Source organism: Aedes aegypti, chromosome 3 (assembly GCF_002204515.2).
Source record: "Aedes aegypti strain LVP_AGWG chromosome 3, AaegL5.0 Primary Assembly, whole genome shotgun sequence".
NCBI lineage: Eukaryota > Metazoa > Arthropoda > Insecta > Diptera > Culicidae > Aedes > Aedes aegypti.
In genome coordinates, this window is record NC_035109.1 from 406,743,507 (window position 1) to 406,756,400 (window position 12,894).

At 36.6% G+C, this 12,894-nt stretch overlaps 1 protein-coding gene across 1 annotated transcript in view; it reads right to left on the reverse strand.

The window, feature by feature from the left end:
- The window catches only part of LOC5568591, a 55,221-nt gene extending 43,157 nt beyond the window's left edge, over positions 1 to 12,064 (reverse strand). Inside the window, exon 1 of the mRNA XM_021855919.1 lies at positions 10,986 to 12,064. The gene's annotated coding sequence lies outside the window, so the exon portion shown is untranslated. The remainder of the gene's footprint in view (positions 1 to 10,985) is intronic.
- Positions 12,065 to 12,894: the final 830 nt, after the last annotated feature.

Consider the following 12,894-nt stretch of genomic DNA (forward strand, 5'->3'; position numbering starts at 1 on the left):
ATTGGGGAAGGAAATGTTGATGTAGCACTTACTTAATGAGAGGCCACCGACTCAGCGACACCCTCATAAGTGCTACGGAGTTGGAGGTTGGGGAAGGTATATTGTCAGGATGCACCTAGAAAGTTGGCAATAGACCATAAACATTTGTTGTTTAAGTGTTCTCAATTTAATCTTTTGAATGCCGGTAATCAAAAGAGAAAACAATAGTTTATTTATAGTATCAATAGTCTTTCGCGAAATGCTTGTCGATTGTGCAGTAATATTTTTGCTCAATAGCCAGTAAAATGCGATCCCTCCAGAGTTACGAGGATTTATAAAATAACGATACGCGTAAAAAAAAAATCTCCGGCGACGCAAACACGCGCGAAACCGTGAGCAAAATCTATCGGACGACGCAAAACCGAACTGTCCTGCTTGGGCTTCACGAAGCACTACCCAATGCATAGAAATATATTGCAAATTAATATATTCACAAACAGGTAGAAAAAACTGAGGTGAAAACTATCATTGGACTTAAAGTGACAACTCCTATATCCTCATCCAAGAGATTCTATTGAAAAAGTATGTAATTCAAACTTCAATTACATTCTAAAAGAATTACACATTGCAGCATTATGCAAAAATAGCCTATAAACAAGAGCAGACGTGGGACGTGGGCTTCGTAGCCGTGCGGTTAGTGTTACCAGACATTTAGCCGCATCGTGCTAGAGAGTGTGGGTTCGATTCCTGCCTCAGGCCGGTAAACTTTTCGTGAGGAATGTTTTCCGACTGTGCCACTGGGCGTTGCATGCTAGTCCGTTGTCTAGTGTGGTGCTTCCTTCAAAGGGCATAAATGCCCACTGGAAGCATTAACGTGTCAGTGTCTTTTTTTTAGATTATTTTTCGTTTAGAATGTTTAAAGCTTTAACACGAAAAAAAACCTTCTCACAGCATAACTCGAATGAAGAACACATTTTTTATGGCAAGATTTTCGAACGATTTATTATTAATTATAATTTTGAAAGTGTAAATCAAAAACACCGTCTATTATCGAAAGGAGGGGAAAATTTGTGACTGAAATAATATTTTTCCAGCATATAACGAAAGAAAAGCATGTGTTTTTGTAAAAAAAATATTTTGAATTATTAGCAGGTTATGAAGTAATGATCATAGCAGCACTGATTGTAAGAATTGATAAAACAGCAATATATAAAAATGTTTAACTTTCTTAATATGTTTTACATCAAGAGCATATGGTTGTTGAATAAAGTGTCAATATTTTATATCTTTTGACTCTAAAATATGCCTGATGTCGTTAGAGGGATTCAATAGAAACGTAAAAATGAATGTCATCTTAAGAAAATTTTAGATTTAGACTTATTATGCCAAACGGCTATTATGCCAAACGACCATTATGTCAAATGGTTTTATGCCAAATGACCTACCACCGCCTAGCCTAACTCCAATATATTTACAAGGCCAAAATATCATTTAGTCTGGTCTGTCTGAACACCGATCAATTCCAAATTAGAAATAAAAAACCCCAAAAAGTTTTCCTTTAAGTTAAGAAACCACGAAATGTATAGAAACATGTTTTGTTTCTTTGAAAACCTGTGAAATTTTTACTGTGCTCAAAATACGGACTAGAACCCTATATCATTTCCAATGATATGGGCAACAATATTGAACTACCGTCGATGGGGGTGACAATGACCAGAGAGGTAATAATGGGTTAAACATAATTTTAATTATCTCAACAAACGTTCGAAACATTGAAGTTCGATTTTAATATTTAATAAAGTCTTGTCATATGTTCAAAGCTAGCAACAAAAAAATAGGTATCTGAGACAAGTAGTTATTTTTAAATTAATCATCTAAAATGCTTGAAAACAACGCCTTTTCTAATTGTTCGTTTTAAGGTGCCATAGAATACCGAATTCTTGTAACACTATTTAAAAATTGTATATATTATATTATATATTTATGTCCATCATATTAAATGTTTTTGAAAAGCAGTAAAACGGACGATTCTTCTGTATTGTTCCTGTTGCGGACCATTTTCAGTTTCTTCAACCCAATATTCCCTGAATAGAATGGGGTGAGAATAAGTCAATTTTCATACATTTTACACGGAATCTCATACTCGGAAGATTATTTCAAATCAAATTACGAGAGTCATCCAATAAGCAACATGCTCATATTTATGCGTTTTACACCCATTCTCACCCCGGAGGACGGTACTGAGAATGTGTAATATTGTCATGATTTTTCGACTCTGGACCACTGTATGACGGGAACGTGCTTGTTTCCCTGACACTGCACTCAACCGATGTTTTCAGCAATGGTTTTTGGTGTGCATTTTGTGTGTTTTCGCCAGACTTTATGACGCCAACTCGTCAGGCGGCGGGAAAAGTTATGTTATGGTATCTACTGAACGTTTCCTGTGTAGTAAATCCAAACAAAACCATTTGGAGCACAAGCTGTGCTTTTCATGTTTGCTAGATATTATGATGACCTAAGTTTTGGACAACATCTCATATTCGTCTTCGATATTCGTTGAACGTCCTCTTCCTCGTGGACTTTTTCTTTATGTAATTTGTGTAGAGCATAGAAATAAGTCAAACTTTCTTCCTCTTAAAACTCAACGGAGTAATTGGGGGCGCAAATAAGGATAAGATAAATGACGGAGTTTTGTTCTCTCATTTTAAGATTGTTGTATATGGACCTAAATTTTATGAAGTGTCTCTTAGTTTTTCTCTCTTTTTTTGAAGAAAAACGTTTGCTTTTATCAGTTCTTGATATAAGAGTCCTATGAAATTCCAAGAAATGTCTTTCGTTAAGTGTATGTTGAACTCTTTGACAGTTACGCGTATTTTGACCTCAAATGTAAGGCCGTCTTCAGCGTCGTGTACCAGACTCGACTATCTGTCAAAGGATACAAACTCTAGTGGAATTAAATTGTAGCACAATTATATTAAGATTTGTTACAAATAACAAACTTTGTTTCATTTTTGTTAGAAGCACCTTGAGTTGACGGAGGAAATTATAACATAATTAAAGCAAAATCAGTTATAATTAACATAGCCTGTTACAATTTTGTTTCAATTTAAAACATGATTATAATAAATCTGTATAATTAAAAATGGAGTGGTGTTTGTATGTCACGAAATGGCTTGTTGTCCCGTGACAACCGAATTTCACAATTCTTTCACTGTTGTTTTCTTGAAGGTTTCCGACGTAAAACAGGAGAGTACTAATATGTCATTTTGTATGGGAGGTTCCATTGATATTTTTCAACAACCTACTTGATGGCAAGACGAAATTTGCCGGGACCACTAGTTTTTTTATAAATACCTTGAGATCAACTGCTTATAAATTTTTTTGTTATAATGCATTTATAGAACACACCAAAATGAGTTATATTTTTGTATGATTTGAAATATAATGAGTAGCATTTGTGTTTAAATTACATTAATATATTTTCAACGAACCACAGAACCCATCTTCAGGATCGGTTGCATTGCCCAAGTGGTGGGATCACATACAAATGACCATTAGGCCGGTCTTACAAATCTGACCAATTCAGATTTAACTCACCAGTACCAGTTGCGATGATCAGGTGTACTAAAGTACTCATTGGGTACCTGAACATCACTCACTTGCCGAATAAGGCAACGATCGGGAAGTGGTGAATATAGATCGGAGTGAGAGCTAAGCTTTGACCCAAATGCCCACAAGAACTTCAATCAGTTCTGACTAACCCGTTCTGCACACAAGAACAAGTGCATGGTGCAAAAAGCAAATAGCAAGTGCGTTACGGAAATAATTATTCATTCGGGTTGTTTAGTTATCGAGCTTTTTACGCTAGCTTGCCATAGACTTTGAATCACCCCTTTTTGACATTCCTTGCCCACACTATAATGTGATTCTATGACACTACCCCGAACGCCACTACCCCGAATGCCACTACCCCGAACGCCATTACCCCGAAAGCCATTACCCCGAATGGGTCATTACCCCGAACGCCACTACCCCGAATGGGTCACTACCCCGAACGCCATTACCCCGAACGCATAAAATTTGGAACTTATTCTAGTGAGAGAGTGGGGAGATAATTGTACGATTTCTTATGAGTATTTAACGATTGGCTCAACAATTTATATTTCAAACATTAGAAGATATAAAAGCAGCTAGTTTTTTAGCTAATGATTTTTGAATACTAAGTTTTATTTCGATTTGTCCTCTAATTTTGGTGAGATTCACACAGCCACATTGCAATGCTCTGAAGAACAGCCTATTTCAAAAAGAAGGGTGAATTTATTATGCAAAGGATAGCTATAATATGCACAACATTAGGATGTAGTAAAGTTTCTTATTGGACGTCGGAACCCACTTCCTTTACTCATTGTAGGTGTCGGGCTACTAGCATTAAGATCTCCTTAAAGAATTTGTTTCGTAAACGGTGATAATGGAAGATCACCCTGAGATAATCGCTGCAAGTGTTCGTCTATGGAACCCGCTTAAAAACCAACCTGATAGACAACCGTTCCACTAAAGCAAGGAAACGTTAATACACTTGTACATGTTAGAAAAACGGCGGCCTTTGATTGCCGCTACAGTAAAAACTTTCGTTGGTTTGTGGGATCATAATTTGAATTTCGATGAGATAAACATATTTTTTTTTTTCCGATTCAGCACAATGAAGAAATGATGATGACAGTAAAGCGGTAAGCAAATTCATAAGAGACCTGTCTGTTTCAATACAAGAAGATGAAAGAAAGAGAAAATTACTGATTAGAATTATAGGAGGATTCACTTGAGTGAGTGCCTTCAGGATATATTCCTTCAAAAAAAGCTATATCTATTCTATATGGAAATATTAATGACTAGTTTGTCCAACGAAAACTTGAAAGAACAGCCTATTTAAGAAAGAAGGGGAAATTTCTGGTGAAATGTTTGCAGCTATGACGTGAATGATCACTGTAACAACGTGATATGTAACAATATGATATGTCATATCATGCTATGACACAACATATATACACAAGAAAGGAAAATATTTGCTTTAAAACAAAATTGAAATATGGACACCACCAAGAAGTTCAAAAATCTGTGTTCACGCAGCTGTTCAGCTAGACCATATTAAGGATTATGGGTTCAAAATCCTCCGGTGGTGGATCTTATGCATTGAGCTGACGTTCTATGCCCAGGGACAATAGAACATGTACAATTATGGTAAGTTAACAAGGAGAGCTCTCAGTCATTAAACGGCTTATTTTATCAAAAGCCCATTCACAAATTTCGTAACACTGAAGGGGACAAAAAATGCTGTCCATGCAAAAAGTGGTACGAACGGGTGGGTAGGTGTCAAAAATAGTAAATTTTGGCGTTATGAAATTTGTAAATGAAATTTGTAAATAAAGTGCCCACTGGGCTGATAAAAAGGTACCGTCTGCGAAAGAATGAGAAGAGTTGCCAACAATATATTTCGAAAGAAGAGCTGTCATAAAAAAGAAGGGAAAATGTATGATGAACATTTTACCGACGAATTTTACGCGCCATTAATTACCAGTTTTCATTAGAGACGCATTTTTGTCCGCAAAACAATATATTTCACTGTATCTCATACTATTCGGGGTAATGGCTCATTCGGGGTAGTGGCGTTCGGGGTAATGACCCATTCGGGGTAATGGCTTTCGGGGTAATGGCTTTCGGGGTAGTGACCCATTCGGGGTAGTGGCATTCGGGGTAGTGGCGTTCGGGGTAGTGGCGTTCGGGGTAATGGGATGGAGCCCTATAATGTTTATAGCTGGGTCGCAGTAAGCTTTGCGATTTTTGATTATTGTTATGTTGTCAAAGAAACGCTTATGTTGTTATGTTGTTGTCTTAGGTTGTTAGCTTAGTTTGGAGAAAATTGAAAAAAAAAATAAATATATGCTCTTATTGTACTAATGGTTCTTTTCTTTCAGGTTTGGTGAAAACTCATCTACAAGGGTTATGGTTGTAATTTTGCCTGTAAAATGAGTGCTCGGTCGTGTTTACTGAAATTAATAAGTAAACGCGGCCGTAACGATTCCTGAATCATTCAGTCAAAAATGGCTGTTCTTAGGCGTAGCATAAGGCTCCCTATGTGGAGAAAATCAATGCGAATGAGTGAAGAAGGGCTGAACGATCGTTAAGGAAAGCATAGCTCGGCCGGGGCTGTTTTGCTTGGGTTGTTCCAAATGTTTTAGTCAACAATGGAGTACAAATTAATATACATATATCAAATATGCCATCAATTTTATTAAATTTTTCCTGGTTCTTACTGATCCTTTCCACTTATAGATAAAGGTTCTTCAGTGCCTGGTTCCTGGAATGGTAAAGAAGGCTAATAAAAAAGGTGATATAAAACATTAACCCTCTAATACCCAACCCCGCCTTTAGACGGGGTACACTTTGGAATTTTGTGTATTTTTTCGTAGCTCGCAAATCAAAATGATTTTATTTTTGGCTTATACCTTGACTCATAACACGCATATAAGAAAAGTTTTTTATGACTTTTGAAACTTTTTTGTATTTTTAGAAATTGTTTGAAAAATTGCATTGCCTGGGCTTCATTTAACGTGTAATATAAAAAATCGTACCTTTTATATTTTTCTACGATTAACCTATTACAAACGAAGAGCCTGGTGGTATTAAAATCATTTCAAACCTGTTTTTCCGTTAGTTACACGGAAAATAAAATACGCTCCGAAAAAAAAAATTAATATTTTAAAAAATACCGTAACAATTTAATTTTTTATTATTGCCAAAAATCAACAACTAGAAATGAAAAAATGAAAAAAGCTAGGGATGTTCAAAAATAAAAATTATAAAAATCGAAAACCAAAATTTAAAAAATTTAGAATAAAAATAAATAATGCACTAGAAGGAAAAATTCTTTCGGGAGTAATTTGCCTATGAAAAATGTATAGGTACCCCGTATAGAACACTTATTTTCAAGACCAAATAAAATGTGGAGATTCTGGGGTTTTATAGGATGGGTGACATAACAGGAGAGGGACAATTTATCTTTTCGTTTCAGAGAGCGAGTAACGGCGCTTAAGCCTAGGCTGTAAAGCCAGGACATTAGGAAGAAATACCTTTGTCCCATCCCAGGAAAACCACAACAATGGAGTGTGCATTAACTTTCTTAGCAACGCCACTCCCAACGATTTGACCTATCTTCCCCTGATTGAAACGGTTGGTACGGTTGTCCCCGTTTCTTCCTTCGTAAAATTGAAAAATTCTCGTCTATCAAGTTATTCATTCGTGGATAATCTGATCGCCGTGAATTTTGCAATTACCTTCAATCCCAAGTCTGCACAGTGGGCCTGGCCGTTTTAATATTTGTATTATATTTTCGATATGCTGCAAATATTAATGATGACAAGAAAATATTAGAAGATATTCTAGTATTTCCAGGATGCTTTTCTATATTGGCTGTGCAAGCGCTTAGATTAGATTAGATTAGATTAGATTAGAATAGATTTAGAATAAAAATAAATAATGTCCAAAACGTGTTTAGAACGATTTTAGATAACGAAAAATAATACTTAAATCGAAAATAAAAATTTGGGTATTACAGGGTTAATCTTTAATTTGTTTGATTTCCAATAGGTACAAGAAAATTAGAAAGCCAAAACAAATAAAATGGAAATTATTGACAGTTCGATCAACATTATGAAGGCATTGCCTACTAAGATCATGCTATAAAATGTGTACGCAAAACATGTCAAAATCGATTCAACCCTCGCAGTTTTATAGCCAGCGTAAAAAGCTGGATAACATCAGAACTTAGCATGTGGTGTATGGAGTAGGCGTGAAGTGCTTAAATTGAGATCGGTGAGAAGATGAATTATTGGTGCATTTATCTGTACCTAAAACCACCCTTGATCGCACCCTAGGCCTATTAGTTAATACCAACGATTGTGTCTTCGCGGGAGGTGCAGTGTCGTCAACAGCCAATTCGCTGCATGTTCGCCCCGCTGTAGAGCCAGGCTGCGGCTAAGGTTTGCCATCCGGATGGCCGATGATGTCGCCGAGTGGATACAAACATATTTACAACACTAGCAGATAAGTACAAACCTTAGAATTAAATTGATTTGGGGGGAAAATAAATGGGATTTTGCATGTAAAACTTCAATATTCTTTTTATCTCTGGTGATTCCGTTGACTAGATTCGAAAAGCGACTTTTATGCTGAGCCGCGAACCTGTTCAAGCTGTCTTTCTGTAGACCAGCATTTCTGCATGTGTTCTCTAACTAGTATTTTTTTCAATTTTTTTGTCTCATGCCAGTGGGATGCAATCCCCGTGTGACAAGGTGTCCGGCCATTTGGACAAATGCCGTTTGACGGAGCGCCATTTAGCCGAACAGGTCGTTTGGTCGAATGCCATTTGGCCGAATTACGATAAAAATCATCTAATTACTACAACACTTATGTGTAAGATTTTTAGATGTTGTTCAATAATTGATCAACTAATTTATTTATTTACTTTAATAATGTGACGGGACGTCATGCTTGTTACAATTTAAGTGCTCCAAGAGAATGATAAAATTAACCCTGATGATGATAAATCTTCGAGCTGTTTAGTAGAATACCTATAAGTAGATGAAAAACCCGAATTTAGTACTGTACCATTTAATTCCACTAGAGTGTGTATCCTTTGACAGATACGCGTATTTCGACCTCAACTGTAAGGCCGTCTTCAGTGTCGTGTACTAGAGTCGAGTCTAGTACACGACACTGAAGACGGCCTTACAGTTGAGGTCGAATTACGCGTATCTGTCAAAGGATACAAAATCTAGTGGAATTAAATGGTGTAGTACTAAATTCGGTTTTTTCATCTACTTAAAATTAACACGTTAATTTAGGACGATGTTGTGAACTCCACATATTGCGTCAAGACTCAAAGCTCGTGGTTGTTTCATCTGGGGTTACCAACGGTATGTAGGGTTCCAGTTTTTTTAATGATTTCATTAGAAGTTTTTCCTTCTTTTAAACATAGGCTATTCTTTCGAGTTATAGTGGTTTCGTTACTGTTGGCATTAATTTAGCTTATATTTTAATTGGAAATTTTACCTTCTGTAAATTATAGGCAGTTCTTTGTAGCTATACTAATATAAAAAATATTTGCATCGCACTTGCTTAAATTGTCATAGGAGATTTTTCCTTCTTTTGATCATATGCTGTTCTTTCTATTTCTTCCAAAATTTCTTCTCCAATATTAAGATTGCAACTGACATTTGCACAGTTGTGGAAAGTAGAAGCCAAAATTTGTGATTACTGGAACTATGAAATAATTTACTTATGCGATTCGAGAGATCGAAACAATCCGGTCCTGTAGCAGGACTTATAAGTCGTTAACCGTTTTAGTTACTGTCAAAATCTGACTACAAACACAATTCAAAAACTTCTGCTGGCAGCTATTACCGCTAGCAGAGAAGTGAATAATTGCTTACATTTCAGCACTGTCTGTTTGTTGAACTAACATCAAAGAGACAGTTATGTGTTTATCGATGATGATTAAACTTCTTTAAGAATAAGCTGAATGAGTTCTTCGAAATTCAGCTTCGAAACTCAAAACAATTGCATGTTCACTGTAGTTTACTGTTATTCCTTATTTCGGTCAAATGGCGTTCGGCCAAACGGCATTCGGTCAAATGGCATTCGGCCAAATTACCCGGAACCATCCCACTAGACCACTAGTTATAAATTATGCCCATGGATCTCATTCCCTTTCTTTTACACCAGATTTGTTTAATTGCTGGTGCATTGACAATTGAAAATAAATTTACTTCAAATACATGTTTTTCGTTCCACTTATATTTATCGGTCTCGTCGCTTTTGAATGCAAACACCATGACGCTAAAGTTTAAGGTCCACATGTACTTGTACAGTGTACTTGTTCACTGCTATGTCCCGTTAGGGTGGTTCAAAATTCAAAAATGTTTGAAAATCGTATCTCCCATATGTTTCCTATCATCCTTACCATAAAAATAGTGTTCTGTGAAATTTTCAGCTTTCTAGGTGGTGATTTAAAGGTGGTCCAAAGACAATATAGGTTTATATGGAAATTACTATGGAGAAATTTTGAGAAATGTTCCAAACAGTACTGTAATGTAAGTTCAAACTAATTATCCCATAGTAAAAACTCATTCTTCAAACCATAATAAAGAAATTTGCTGAAGAGAGAAATTCAATCCGACGGATACCAGAAGAGATATTCTTGAGTTTGTTTGCTATTATTTAGCTTAAAATGGGATTATAGCCCTGCAAACATGTACAAAAAACCCAAACAAAATTAGCTCAAAAGGGATTTGTTTCTTCAGCAACATCCTTTATTTATGTTTGAAGAAAGAGTTTTCAATATGGGATGATAAGTTTCTACTTACATTACAGTACAAGCGTAACATAGTAATTTCCATATAAACCTATATTGTCTTTGAGCCACCTTTAAATCACCACCTAGAAAGCTACAAATTTCACAGAACACTATGTTTATGGAAAGGATAGTAATGAGTATATGGGAGATTGGATTTTCAAATATTTTAAAAATTTGAATCGCCCTAATGTCCCGTCCCCAGTTGCATATGTAAATTGCCTACAGATAATATCATGAATTTCATAATTTATCGTATGGATTATAACTCCTTCATCTTTTTTATTGCTATTACGTTCCATTTGGAACATAGCTTGATCTCAATTTCGAACTTCAATATTAAAACCACTCTAGATACAGAACAAAATTTTCTAAACGTTTGTGATTACGTCGATTAGAAAATTAGAACAGCTTTATTTTATCGTTACGCCTCACAGCCCAAATAAGCAACAGGCACCCCAATAACTGAAGTAAATTGAACATAAAACCAATCACCATAACTGGAAATTGAATTCGCATAGCAACACTGACCACTTCCGGGAACGCATCCTCGCCGACTATGTGCTCAGCCAGCTGTAAGATAAAAGCCTTTCTCACTTACCGTTTCCACTAGAGAGAACAAGCTGCTCCAAACGCCTAATGCGACATGACACAGCAACACCCGCCGCCTTCTACGATCACAGGAATTTACATTTATCCTTTTGGCTTAGCGTAAGCAGCGCACTGCCTACCACTACCAATATGATACCCCCAAGGTGGAATAGCAGCTGCTGGGCGTTCGGTACTCCGCCGGAAGTGCTGACTCCAATCACTGAAACAAACACGCTCTCGCAAATGTCTGTTAAACTTTCCCTCTCTCGCCCCAAAGTTTACGAAAGATGTTTCCACAGAGTGATGATGGGTTATATAATCAAACCTTTGTCGCCTACCGAATTGACTGGCACTGGGCAAAGTACCTTTCGCTTTCGCTTGCCCTTGTTTGTTTATCTTCCGCGCCTACTTGTCCCTATCTTCGCCTTATCGGTAATCGATTCTGAGGCACAATAGGGCCCTATTCCCTTTCCCGCTTGGGAGCCTGCTTGGATGAGTTATTGTTAAAGTTCACAATCTCGTTCCCGAACTTTTTCAACCCTCATGAGGGTAGTTTGTTCTAATAAAGCAATTATTATCACTTTTTTTTCAACCATGAAATATCACTCTAGAGGATCACATTTTCTCTCTGTACTTATTGGATTGCTAAGGTTTATCATCAGTACATTTTTCCTATTGTTGGATATCACGGAATCGTAGGATAGTTTTCCTCTGCGGTTGATATGAGTTCCACCCTTGTTGAAATTGAAAAGTTCAGCTCATAAAGATAGGTGTTTTAAGGAAGCCAATTTTTTTTCTTTTTATATCACAATTGATTGATTTCGCTTGATTAACTTTTTTTCTAATTCGATCACATAGCACACCGAGAAATTATTTCAAATTAGTACACGTAGAAGCAAATTCAAAATCAAATTATTACACGCAATTTTTTCAGTCAAGTTTCAGTGGCGATGGCATCTAGTAGTAGTAATTAAAGTTTCTGTAGATGAAAGGTGTGTAGTGTAGTTTTCTTTCCATCCTATGGATTGGAATTGCTGCAGTAGTTTAGTGTTTCAGTCAGTGTCGGAGAACGGAGCAGAGAAGACTGAATGCGAGTTCTGCTTGGTGGGCCGTGTTTGGTGTCCGGTTTCGGTTTGGGTCCTTCGAAGAATGTTTGAGAGCTTGCGAGACCGGGAGCGAGAGAACAGGAAGTGTTTCTGCTCAAATTTCACGCTTGGTCCGAGAGTTTATGTGTACGGAACCGAAGGCCGGGCTCTTTGTTTTGCTCTGTTTTTCCAAAACGTCATCCGTTACGAATTGGTAACCACTGGATACGCAAAGCTATGCACGGTTTGTGGTTCAAAGTAGGCGAGGCGTGATTGAGCCGATGGTTGAACCTGTATTGGCATGCTACGTCCTTAGCAACGTACGTAAAAGCGACCTACAAGAACTCGAACTTTTACACGAAGTTGGCCAGTATCGTTTGAAGTAGGTGGGTTGTAAATTGATGCTCTTACCCTACATTACCCTACATATTTGTTCTACATTATTTGGGTTTTTGTAACTAAAAATAAAAGGCCGGGCTAAATAAATAGTACAAAAACGTTGTAAATATTTAAACTGTACGAACTAAGAATTTTCTACAGTATTCGGTATTTTAACTAACATTCAATAACTCGTAAATAGTTAAAACGTTATTTTTCCGGAAAGTCTTGAAATTATAACGTCTGTTCTTTGACTGTGACTACTGTGACTACTGTTTGATTCTTGGCTAAACTCAAAGATAGGTGAAGAAATAATCAAACTAAGTACAATGTTACAATTGTTAATTCAACATATTCTTCCACGCGTAGAGCTTAACGAACGCGTGATTTATCGTCGAATACTTTGTACATAGTACATTTGGTGAACACGCTTAACTTGTTCGGTAAAAAAATGGT